Source organism: Xenopus tropicalis, chromosome 8 (assembly GCF_000004195.4).
Source record: "Xenopus tropicalis strain Nigerian chromosome 8, UCB_Xtro_10.0, whole genome shotgun sequence".
NCBI classification, from domain to species: domain Eukaryota; kingdom Metazoa; phylum Chordata; class Amphibia; order Anura; family Pipidae; genus Xenopus; species Xenopus tropicalis.
Genome location: NC_030684.2, coordinates 95,257,754 through 95,270,951, shown reverse-complemented (window position 1 = coordinate 95,270,951; position 13,198 = coordinate 95,257,754).

Genomic DNA, 13,198 nt, shown 5'->3' with positions numbered 1-13,198 from the left:
TACGTCCATCACGTTCAACCATAGAACGTATCATATTAAGCAGGCCCGGATTTGTGGAGAGGCCACAAAGGCCCGGGCCTAGGGCGGCAGAAATGTAGGGGTGGCATGCCGCCCCGCCGCAATGGAATTTTTAAAGTTTTTTTCAATACGGAGCAGTGGGAACTTCTCCCCATTGCTCCGTATGGGGCTTTAAATGTGTGCGCATGCGCACTCGCGGGCGCGCAGGGGGGCGGGGTAGGGAGGCGAGCGGTTGTTCGCTCATTCGCGCATGCGCATTGGGGGGGGCCTAGGGGCGCACCGAAAACAAATCCGGCCCTGATCATAAGGTATAATAAACTAAATTGGGTAAATGACAACACAATGATTTTCTTTCCAGAAAAGAAATCCTGGAATTGGTACTTACAAAAAAGATTGAAATCCACAGCTTGTCTCTGATTATAGAAAATAAAACATTTGTGGGACAGAAACAACACAAATAAACACAAAAATAAAAAAGTGCCTAGAGGTGGTTGAAATGGGGGTCTGCCCAGCAGAGCACTAGTTGTAAGTAGAAAGGACTAAAGAAAAGCAGGCATAGAAGAGCAAAATAGTGACAAAGTACTTTTTATTAGTATAGCCCTTAAGTTGTTATTGAATTACAATACCCAGCACTCTCCAACAGCCCATAGGCTGGGAGTTACGGATCAACAACATCCCAAGTGTCATTTGTTAGATACTCCTATTTTATATAGATTATGGGGCCCCTGCAAAGTATATTTTGACCTAGGCTCAGCCAGTTCTACAGCCATCATTGTAAATTATAGGAAGGCTTCTACAGATTATCAGTTTCTACAGATTATCTATGGTATACCCTTTGGAACCTTTTTTGGATTTATATAACATCATTGTTAATACCCAGTCCTTTGAATAACCAGTTTTTCTATCTTTGTCAGACTGGCCTGAGAGAGGTGCTGCAGACCACACTGGCAAATAAATGGTTACCCGCCACAGGCAGCAGGAATGCATTTTGTGTAATATGAATCCAGGCCTTCAGCTGGGAAAACTTCCTTTCAAACCTTCCTCTCTCTTCGCATTTATATTCTGCGATGAATGAAGGCCTTTATGTAAAGTGCATTCACTGGTTTAACCAATTACAGAGTAATATTATATATACATTTATATTTTAGTAGTGAGCCGTGGTAATTTTATGTTTGTGTATTTCTAAGCAACAGTAGATGCAGATACATGTGGCTGTGTAACCGATAAAATCATACAATGTTTCTACACAGCAGAACACAGAAAAAAAGCACAATTTATCTGTTTCAACTAGTTATTGCTGCTACCATAATGTCAAATGAGTTGTGCAGTGTCGATTTCTCTAAGATTTTATCATCCATAAGAAAAATCACTTATTTAGTAGTGTCTGTCATTATTTCTTATTATGTCCCATTAACCTGGAATCTGTCCCAGGCCTGCATATCCCATTCATGCAGACTGCGCCTTTACAGAACAGGTTATCTGTAAATCTGTAATCTATAAATGGTCTTCCCCTAGAATGCCACCTTGCTTCTATGATCTCTTTTGGGAAGCACTTCTCAGAACTGATATATATATAAGTAAAGCAACATGCCTCCAGTGAAATAATCTCTGCTCTGTAGCAGGTACACAAGGGAAAGCCCTGTCAGGATGTGAGAGAATGTGTGGGAGGATTCAGTATGGTTGTGGGAATCTCAGTTTCAGGTTGTCCAAAAAGAAAGAAAGAAAAAAAAGGCGCTTAGAAGAATAAGCATTCCAGCTGTTGCAGAATGCTCAGCTTCCCCCCACCCAGCAGCATGGCTAGCAAATAGGGAGTTTCAGAATATATTCTGCCCCTTCAAGTGCTGAAGGTTGACAGTTCCCAAATGATGGGTATTATCAAACTGCATTCATGACTGGTGGGGCTTAAACAGCTTTTCAATAGAACACAAACTATCCCTGAATTTCAGAGGCTCTAACAGTGGTTCAGCACACCCAGGGGGAGTTATGGAGAATTTATGGGGGTGGAGAAATCACACATTTCTTGGCTACCAAGTCGCTGCAGTCGTCATACCTTTAGGATGTTTTTCCCCTTAACTACCACAGAGATGAGAGGCAGAGTGACTTTTTCCCTGCTCAGACATTATGGTTGCACAATTGAAATGTTTGAGAACCCCACCATTTTGAGTTAGTATCAATGTGTATATTTGGAGTAGTTTGTGACCTTACTTATAAAAGTTTATATTCACAGAGTACATATAGCATATAAGCTTTCCCAAAAAGGAGTTCATTAGTCTGCATGAAGCCTTTTACTTATTCAGATGAAAGCTAGCACACACAGACTGGTTCTAAGTTTCTAGATTGCACTACTGGTTTTTGAAAGTCCGGGGCCCCAAAAGGGTGTCAGTGAAAACCTGGGTTGCCAGGACTCTTCTGTTTCACCTGAAAGGTTGGTACTATCAGTCTACAGGCTTTCTAATACTAAGAAATAAATATAGTAAATATAGGATTAGATTGCCCTGCTCACAAGAGCACCATCTGAAGGGAGTCTAAATAACCCCCATATTTAATAAAAAGGACTAAGTTTGCCAAGTACTTGCTAATTAGTTGCTAGTGGTTACTGCTCCTGGAGAAACTTAGTGCCTTTTTTATATATAAATATATATAATCTATAATATATAATAATCTAAACCAGAGAAAATTCCATTGAAATAAAGGCTTCATATTCTTCCAGTTTTTAATATTTACCATTATGTTTCTCACCAAGGGCTGTATTTTGGTCCAGTGCCACCCTAGGCATCAGACCTAAATACGGTGTGTACATTACATCACATGCAGCATTCGTATGACATCACACGCACCTACATTGCAGAAGTGACAGTATGCGTGTAACATCACTTCCACCGCACGTCCCAACTTCCTACCCCTAACCCCCCAGCTCTGTTGCTGGACTTCCTATGAAAATCTGTGGTGGAGGCTGCAGGCATATATATTTTTTTTTAATTTAAAACTCATATATGGGTCTTCCCCCCAAAACCTGATGCCCTAGGCACAGGCCCTCGGTGCCTATTTAAAAATACAGCCCTGTTCCTTGTTTATTTAACATTAATCTATAAAAAATGAAACTCCTGTGGATTCTTGCTGCATTTTTCATTCACAGAATAACATTGAACATGGAGAATACTAGAAAGAAGGGTGCTTTCAGAAAAATACGGATCTCTCACCAATTTTGTATTGTTATTCAATTTTTAAGCTAGATACAAATATGGCAGCTTGGCAACCACTTTAATAAAGAGTTTTTCATCCACTGGGATACCTATCACACATGAGAGCTAGTCACAGATTGCACAGATTGCAATCATGATGGATGCAAGTAATCCCCTGTGTAGCCAGGTAATTGCCGTTTTCTGTTTTAGTTGTTCTTAAACCAATAATTATATACAGTATATGATCCTTCTTGGTAGAAAGGCCTCCAACTCATTTTTAAAGTCCACTATTTCTCATTACCACTTTCTTTCGTTAAGGGCTGTCCAAGTGGGTGACTGTGAGCTGGATGTGGCCCTCCAATTGATTTTTATGGCCCCGAGTCTGCCTCAGGGCTACATAAACTTGATTGTATGACATCATCATTTTACTTTAATTTGGCCCTCAAATACATTGTTTTAGACAAAATCGGGCCAAGACATATAATTAGATGGACAGCACTGCTTTAGTGGGGAATTCTATAACTTGGCAGCCCTTGTTTATGAAAATCTTTCTAATGCTGATTCCATAACCATCTTTATTCTAGTCTCAGTGCATGTTTGTGTACCTGCTGAGTTATCCAATGTAGAAAAGTTAATTAGGCAAAAGATGGTATTGACCTTCTGTATACCGTATATACTCGAGAATAAGCCGATCCGAATATAAGCCGAGGTACCTAATTTTACCTAAGAAAACTGGAAAAATGTATTGACTCGAGTATAAGCCTAGGGAGGGAAATGCAGCCGCTACTGCTAAGTTTCAATAATCAAAATAAATACCAATAAAATTACATTAATTGAGGCATCAGTGGGGTATATGTTTCTAAATATATTTTTCAAAGAAAAACAGTAAACTAGCTCTGTAAGTGATAGAGGGTCAACAAAAACAACAGACTGGACTGGAGGGTCTGGTTGTGGGTGGCCTAATTTGCACACAAAGGACAGAGGGTGCTAGTTTGGAGGGAACCTTGGCACCTGACTCAAGTATAAGCCGAGGGTGACTTTTTCAGCACATTTTGGGTGCTGAAAAACTAGGCTTATACTCGAGTATATACAGTAACTCTACATCTTGATCACATTTACCATGATGTACTTTTTTACTTAGAAGTAGTTGTGTTTGGCCTTTCTTTCTTAATTCATTAATTAATAATTAACTAATCTGTGTGCCTTTCTAGTTCTTTTGGACCATTTTTGTAGCTGAGTGCCAAAACTTTTTTAAAATTAGTTAAACCAATGATTTATACATAGGCAATGTCTTATCAACTATTATTTCTGTTGTGCCTAAATGTATAGGTTTCAAACAATAATGAACTTGCTTGTTACTATATTGAATGTCCAAGTCTTTACTGACCTTCTCTCCTATTCCAGGGTCTGTTAATGAATGAACAAATCTGTCATACTGAACTATAATGCTTACAAAAATATAAATATTGGATTTACTAATCCAGTTTACTGAGAAGTTGATTTGTTTTTATGGTTGGGCTTATTAATCAATTTTCGAGTTTGTGAATTTGTTTTTCTAAATTGAATAAACTCGCATATTGAAAACTCATTTGAATAAAAAACTCAAATACCTCAAATTTTTCAAACTTTTCAAACGAGTTTACAAACTCGAACAACTCAAAAAAATTTGAGTTTAAACATATGGCTTGACATTGCCTAGGACAGCTACCATTGACTTCTATAGAAACTTGCAAGCTTATGGTGTTTTTTTGCACTAAATAAATACCAGAAATTTGAGTTTTTGAAGCCTAATTTGAATAAGAGTTTTTTTTGTGCCAAAATCGAATTTTCGAAACTTGATAAATCTCCCCATGCATGTTAAGGAGACTGATCATCATTTCTATCAATCACTGCCCCAGTGGAGCTTACAATTTAAGGCCCCCATCCCCCAACTAAAATATACAAGTACACTAGAAGTGCAACAGAATTAAGCATGTAGAACCAAATGCTGTGGTCTTGGCAGTCTCTCTCCTATAAAAGCTAATGGCACAGAGAGTGGATTATGCCCTGTGACTGGAACCAGTGCCCTGGTCAGAAGACACATCCCAAGATATGCTACTATGTAGGTAGGTGCTAAACTTAACTGAAAAAAATGACCGAAGGTTAATAGTTAGGGCCACTATATGGGGTTTACTTTGGTGTGGTATGGTGGTTTACCAATATTATGATCAATTTTGTAACTGAAAACCCCTGCTTCCTGAAAATACTTGCACTTGCATAGATACTAAATTACATATGAAACAGGAGACCAGGGAATATGCATTGATAAATTCCCCCTCTCTTTAGTATTCTCTCAGTGCTACTGTATGGTTCTCACCAGGGCCAAGCTTAGTGAGGGGTATAAGGGATGAATCTGCACTAAGCATATTCTGACATTTATTGCCCTTTTGTAAATACTGAAGAAGACTTATATTACAAATGTCATCTTTTATTTTATCCCCATTTATCATTCTGGCTAAGTGACCTTTCAGCGACTACATTCTTTCTTTTTTAATTTAAATCTTCTCTGTATGTGTTTAGGGTCAGTTTCTATTTATGAGAGCAATGACACTGACATATTCCTCACCAAAATTCCACATGCTGCCTTTAATTGCTTCCCACAACAGTTAATGGGAATTTCTGGGTTCATAGCAAACTATCTTTGGAAAAAAAAAATAACTACAAAATATTTTATGTGCCAACTTGTCTGATGACTTTAGCCCTACTTCACTGATTGGCTTCACTTGTCATCTTTTGCACCGTGATTCTGGAATTCAGTATTCCAAACCAATCAATAACATTTTCCAGAAGTTTAGAGATAGATTGGCTGTCAGGGCCCTCAAAAGATTTTCCTGCAGAAGAGTCCAGTGCGAACAAGTTACGCCGCTGCAAGGGGGGCAAAAAATGTATTCTCCTGGCCAAATATACTGGTACATTAGTCAAAAGTAGCCAATTTACCAGCCAATATATGTGACTGTGTATGGTCAACTTAAAGCTCAGAATAAGAAATGCCCACATTTATATATATATATATATATATATATATACTTCTTGTCATTTATGAATGCACCTGCAAATGCAAGTGCTAAAATGGACACAAATGTTGCACTATTAACGATGGGCAACCCTGGAGCTTCAGCCACTGAATGTGAGGGTAATTCCAGGGTCCCCCACAGCGGGTTTCATCAACAGATGAAACAGACTTGAACCAAAAGAATCACACATTAATGTCATCTGTAACGGAACACTCCAGAAGTGATGCAATCCCAATGATAAAAATGCTAGGCGTGGCTTGCATCCTATTTGTGAAGATGTACATGCCTGTGCATTAGTACACCAGGAAATATTGTTTCATACAGGAGCAGATAATTTGACTGGTATATGCTACATGAAGACGATAAAAAGACTAGATGAGCCAGTGGTTTGAATGATTAATTCCCCTTATAGCTCCAGTTGGCTGGTCATAGTTCATTTTCTATATTGCTATGTCCTTTTTTTAACTTGGAGCACAGAATGCACACCATTACAGATAGTTGTCCTTGCACAGTATTTCATTTATATGCTGCTTGATGCTGATAATTAATAACTAAAGTACATGAACTGCCAGTAACTCACTACTTTGTAATTGGTTTACTTTTTAATTTGCATAATAATACAGGCGTGCATTAAACAGGCCAGTAAATGGAAAGCTTTAATGGCAAATGTGGCAGCTATATGAAATTTTATATTACTTTCTCCTGACTCCATCTAGTGGTAATTGTCAAATATACAATCTTTGTCAAATATAGTTAATTGTTGTAATGTGTGTAGAGCAGGGCTTTGTATGTATGTATGTATGTATGTATGTATGTATGTATGACTATATTTATAAAGCGTCACAAGGCTACGCAGCGTTGTACAATCTTACAATATACAAAATTTACACACAATGAGGACAAGTGTTATAATAAATACAATAAATAAGTATAAATACAAAGGAAGTAAGTGCCATGTGGTATGAGACACAGAAGGAGGTCCCTGCCCCGTAGAGCTTACAAACTAAGTGGCTGGGTAACATACAGGCACAAATTGGAATGTAAGAGTGCACCAGGTATGGGCATTTGCCTTAAGCGCAGGACTAGGCAAAGTGATGTTTTAGTGCTCCAGAAGGTAACAGCTGAGTTTTATCTTAAAGAGAGTGGGTGAGTGTTTTCTACGGAGGGATTCAGGGATAGAGTTCCAGAGGTAAGGAGCAACAAGATAGAAAGGTGGTGTGGATAGTGTTAAAAGACTGAGGCTCTGAGAGGAGCAGAGGAGACAACCAGGAATGTGCAGCTTTCCAACTGGAGGACCACAGGCCAGATGTGGCCTTGTACAAAATTTTTATGGTCCATAGTCTACTCAAAGGCTCCATAGACTTCACTGCATGGCATCCAGGCCACAAAGGCCCAGGCCTAGGGTGGCACAAATTTAGGGGCGGCGGGGTATGAGGTTTGTTTGCGCATGCGCGTGTGGGGGGGGGGGGGTGGCCTCATGGGGCCCAGATTTGAAATCCGGCAATGATGACATCATCATTTTAATGTATTTTGGCCCTTGAACATGCTATTAGAGAAATAATAAGCCCTCTATATGTAATAAGTTGGACAGCACTGGTCTACAGTGCCAGATACCTGGTCATTGTAGTAAAATTACCACTGGGTTATACTTACCGTCTTGGTCCTCTTAGGAGGAACCGCATAGATCAAAGTGCACTTTCTTACCTCTCTTTTCATTAGTTCCAGTAGGAAACACACTGCAGTTTTGCCCGCTGGGAGGTAAATGGTTAATCCGTTTAGTATTACTTTACTATTGCCAGATATACAGATTAACACATACACAAACAATTTGAGGTTATTAAATCAGGGACATGGATGGTGGGAGGTGTTACATTCTTCTTACTGGAGCTGAGCAAAGAGGTCAATCAGTTGCTTTTTTATATTTTTATCTTTTGTTATCTTTATAAGGGCTCTGGCACACGGGGAGATTAGTCGCCCGCGGCAAAACTCCCTGTTCGCTGGTGACTAATCTCCCCGAGTTGCCTACCCCTGCCATCCCACCGGCGAACATGTAAGTTGCCGGCGGGATGGCAGACGCGGCGGCGCGATTTCGCGCAAATCGCCTAAAAAGACTCGCAAGTCTTTTTCGGGGATTTCCTGAAATCGCCCCGCCGCGTCTGCCATCCCGCCGGCGACTTACATGTTCGCCGGTGGGATGGCAGGGGTAGGCAACTCGGGGAGATTAGTCCCCCGCGAACAGGGAGTTTTGCCGCGGGCGACTAATCTCCCCGTGTGCCAGAGCCCTAAAAAGGGGTCTCTAGCAGTAGTGCATTCCATTCTCTCAGAGGCACAAACACCAACCTACACAAACTAGAGCAGGATGTTGGGGATACATACCTTATTACTTTTGAGCACACAAATTTAATACATTACTGGCTCTAAAAAATACATGCAGAAGAATCTATATGGAAACACCAGAAACAATATCACTTAAGTGATATACTTAAATGGGTTGTTCACCTTTGCCTTAACTTTTAGCATGATGTAGAGAGTGCTATTTTAAGATAATTTGCAACTGGTCTTCATTTTTTATTTGAAGTTTTTGAATTTTTTAGATTTTTTTACAGCTCTCCAGTTTGGAATTTCAGCAGATATTTGGTTGCTAGGGCCCAATTTAACCTAGCAACCAGGCAGTGGTTTGAAAGAGACACTAGGCTATGAATAGAGGAAGGTCTAAATAGAAAAATAAGTAATACAAAGTCACAATAACAATAAAATGGTAGCCTCACAGAGCAATAGTCTTTTGGCTGCTGGAGTCAGTAACCCCCTTTTGAAAGCTGGAAAGAGTCAGAGGAAGAATATTGTTAAAAACAATAAAAAATGAAGACCAATTGAAAAGTTTTTAAAAACAGGCCACTTTATAACATATTAAAAGTTAAAGGAGAACTAAACCCTAAAAGTTAATATAGCTAAAAATGACATATTTTATATACTGTACTTACTGCACCAGCCTAAAGTTTCAGCATCTCAAAAGCAGCCATGATCCAGGACCTCAAACTTGTCACAGGAGTTCCACATTTTGGAAAGTGTCTGCCCCACTCACATGCTCAGTTTGCTCTGAACAGCTGCTGAGGAGCTGAGCTTAGGGGTTGTCGCCAATTCTCAAGCGGAAAATGAGGCTGGCCTGTCATATAAACTGATGCTACAGTGCTGATTATTAAATTGTGATGCTAATTGCACTTGTTTCTCAGCTGCCATGTAGTAATTATCTGCATAAACTACTAATTAGCCTTATATTGTGACATTTATATTCTGTATATACAGTATATTGTGTGTCGGTCCCTAAGCTCAGTAAGTGACAGCAGCACAGAGCATGTGCAGGGAATCAGCAGAAAAGAAGATGGGGAGCTACTGGGGGCATCTTTGGGGCCACAGATCTTCCCTGCTAAAGAGCTGTGGTTGCCTGGGGCTGGTACAGAAGCCCAAAACGTAAAGTGCAGCATTTCTACCCTACTTCTTTACTTAGGCTTTATCTCTTCTTTAACCTAAAGGTGAAACACCCCTTTAAAGTACTAAAAATAGTTCTGATTCTGAATGGTATTTGTTCTTAAGACCCACATTATTCTTTATCACATGGGAACTTACTAACAGGCAGGCCTCAGATATACAAATAATTAGGGTGTGGGGGATGAGGAGAATTAAAAAGTTAATAGTGGGAGAATGTGAGATAAAGATACGAAAGTGTAATGAGTGGGTTAAAAAAAGGAAGAAAAGACTTCAAAAGATCATAGGGAGGTGCAGAAAGAGCAGAAGAGATGACAAGAAAAGTGCAGGGCCTCGCCCCAAATCAGGGCCTGGAAAAGTGCACAAAATAAATAGCAACGGTAAGAGAAAAACATAGAGTAACAATAAATGGGTTGTTCACCTTTGAGTTAACTTTTAGTATGATGTAGAGAGTGGTATTTTAAGACAATCTGCAATTGGTCTTCTTTTTTTATTATTTGTGGTTTTTTAGTTATTTCATTTTCAGTTCAGGAGCTCTCCAGTTTGGAGTTCATCAGTGATTTGCTAGGGTCCAAGTTAGGGCCTAAATAGATAAGAAATTTACAAAAAGTAGCTGTAGCCACACAGAGCAATAGTTTTTCGCTGCTGGGGTCAGTGACTCCCATTTAAAAACTGCAGAGTTGGAAGTTGAATGCAAATAATTCAAAAACTATAACAAATAAATAATGAAGACGAATTGAAAAGTTGGCATTGGCAATTCTATAACAAGTTAAAAGGGTAAACCACCCTTTAAGGGACCGAAGGAAATATAAAGTAAAGTAGAATAGAGTATAGGATAGGACATGAGTCAAAATAAAGGCAAGGAGAAAGCAGAAGAGAAAGGGGAGGGGTCAGTAAAATGGAAAATGTACATAAAGGAAGTTTCTGGCTACATGGCAAAAGCTACCGTTTTTTAGGATGGCTCTCCTTTAACTAACATAATCAGTATATCATCCTTTATTCACAGCACAAAGCTGAGGCATTGCATAGTCACTTGTCTATGGAGTCTTAGGCTTACATTAAACATTCTGGAGGCAAGTGAGGAACTATTCAAATGCCCATCTCAGTTACTCCCAAATGGGCAGTCCTAGGTCTCATGACACAAATTCCCTCAAGAATAACCAGAGGTGGCATTAGGCTGCTAATTCTAACTTCAGCTGTGGCACAGAAAACTATTCTCTAGGACTGGATAAAGTCACAACCTGTCTCTACTTATCTCTTTACGCTCTAAAGCAGTGATCCCAAGTGGCTTGTAAGCAACATGTGGCCCATCACCCCTTTGTTCCTAGTGGCCTCAAAGTAGGTGCCCATTTTTACATTTCTGGCTTGGGGACAAGTTTTGGAAGCACAGAGACACAGTTTTACTCCAAGCAGAGCCTCCTGCAGGCTACATGGAACTACCAAATCAAAGTGCTTATTTGCAATTCCCAAATAACCTTTTTCATGCTTGTGTGGCTCACCAACACTTCTTAAATCTCATATGAAGCCTCATGTTTCTTTGAGACATAGTAAAGTTATTCTGGGACCTGGTCAGTGATAAAAAAACAAATGCCGGTATGTGTGTGCTTCTACTGGACTGCAGAATGGTACTTAATGGTTATGTGGAAAGAGACATCTAAATATGTATATGTATAGGACCTGTTATCCAGAATGCTTGGGACCTGGGATTTTCTGGATAATTGTGTCTTTCCATCATTTGGATCACCATACCTTTGTCTACTAAAAAAATAATTTAAACATGAAATAATTCCAATAGGACTGTTTTGCTTCCAGTAAGGATTAATTTTACCTTAGTGGTGATCAAGTACATGCTTCCTGTAATTTGGAACTTTCTGGATAACAGGTTTCCGAATAACGGATTCCATACCTGTATATCAATTAGCACAATATCAAAAATACTGTGGGTTCTTTATTTCAAAAGAACTTTTGCAAGACCCCCTCAACTAATAAAAGAATATAATGTCCTGTTTAAATAACTAAAAAGATGCTCCTTTTTTGCCTAATTCTTTTTTCTGTATTGACTGTACTATGTCTTGCCTAGATTTAATAGTTAACAAAAAAAAGAGAGAAGCAAAGTAGATAGCTATTCTAAGTGAAGACTGTATCTTTTTCAAATATATGGTATGAAAAAGGATTCCGCTGTTGCAAACACACAGCTGTTCAGTTTCTGGAGGTGGCACAAGTGTGAACATTTGCCACAGGCACGTGCTAACACGGCAGAATAAAGGTCTCTATTCATGGATGTGGTTCATTCCGGCATTAGGAAGTCAAATGAGTCCCAAATGCAACACAGCTAACATTTTATTGAAACTACTCTCTGTGATCAGCACAGTTTATATGAAATCATCTGACCTTTTTTTGTTGTGTGCAGGAAAAGTGAAAACTCAACCCCAAAACCTGTACCCACATCAACAATAACAAAGTGGGATTGTTTAGCAAAGCTACAGCCACAGGAGTCACCATGTCTCATGTGTATTATAACATACAGGGCATAAAAAGAGGAGCAGGAGACCCAGCAATTAGTGGCAGTAAAAGGAGTATAGACAGAGGGCCTTGTACGTTTTCATATGGAACTCAGTGCTGCTGCGATTAGTAGCCACGACCGGATTTTTAAACATTGTGGTGACTGAATGCCCTGTCTGTCTTCGCCCTTAAAACTGAACTTCCATTTAATTCAGTGAAGGTTGTAAACCCCTATTGTTTATTTATGTACGTGTATATAGATAGGTCGGTATGAGAGTGTCTATACGTGCACTGGGATTGGTTTGGAAGGGTTAAACTTGATGGACTTTGGCCTTTTTCAACCCAAATTAACTATGTAACTTATGTACAGAAGTGGGCCACATCTAATAAAAGCCCAGTAATGGTTCACTGTAATTCAGTGTTAAAAAAATCTGCAAGAATGAACTCAGTCAAATATTTCTGAAACTGTTTTTTTAATAATTAAATAAATATATTACTATTTACTTTGATCTATTTAAAACAAAACAATATGATAATAAGCTGTGAACCACAATGAAACAGTAATAGCCCATGGTACCCTTTGTCAGTTGTCACTGGATATTTATAGAGAGAATCATTGATACAAAAACATTAGAAGTAGAAGAGTAACAAAAATAAAAAATGATTGGTGAACTTTGTATAAAATACTTGCGAAAAAAGCTTTAGCTCCTAGTTGTTGCTCTGTGCTGCAACCAAATACAATTGTAGAAATCCAAAAAATAGGAAAAAAGCTTCAGGTAAACCTGCTGAAGCTTTTTTCCAATTTTTTGGATTTCTACAAGTAGAAGAGTAACTTTTTGTCTTTCATTTTTACATTAAATCAATATGTAAGGCTTAGTAATTTGTGCTGGCCACAAGCATGTACTCTATATCATGGATCAAAATAAGTTTCAAATTTTCTAGTTTGGTCAATGTGCTGTA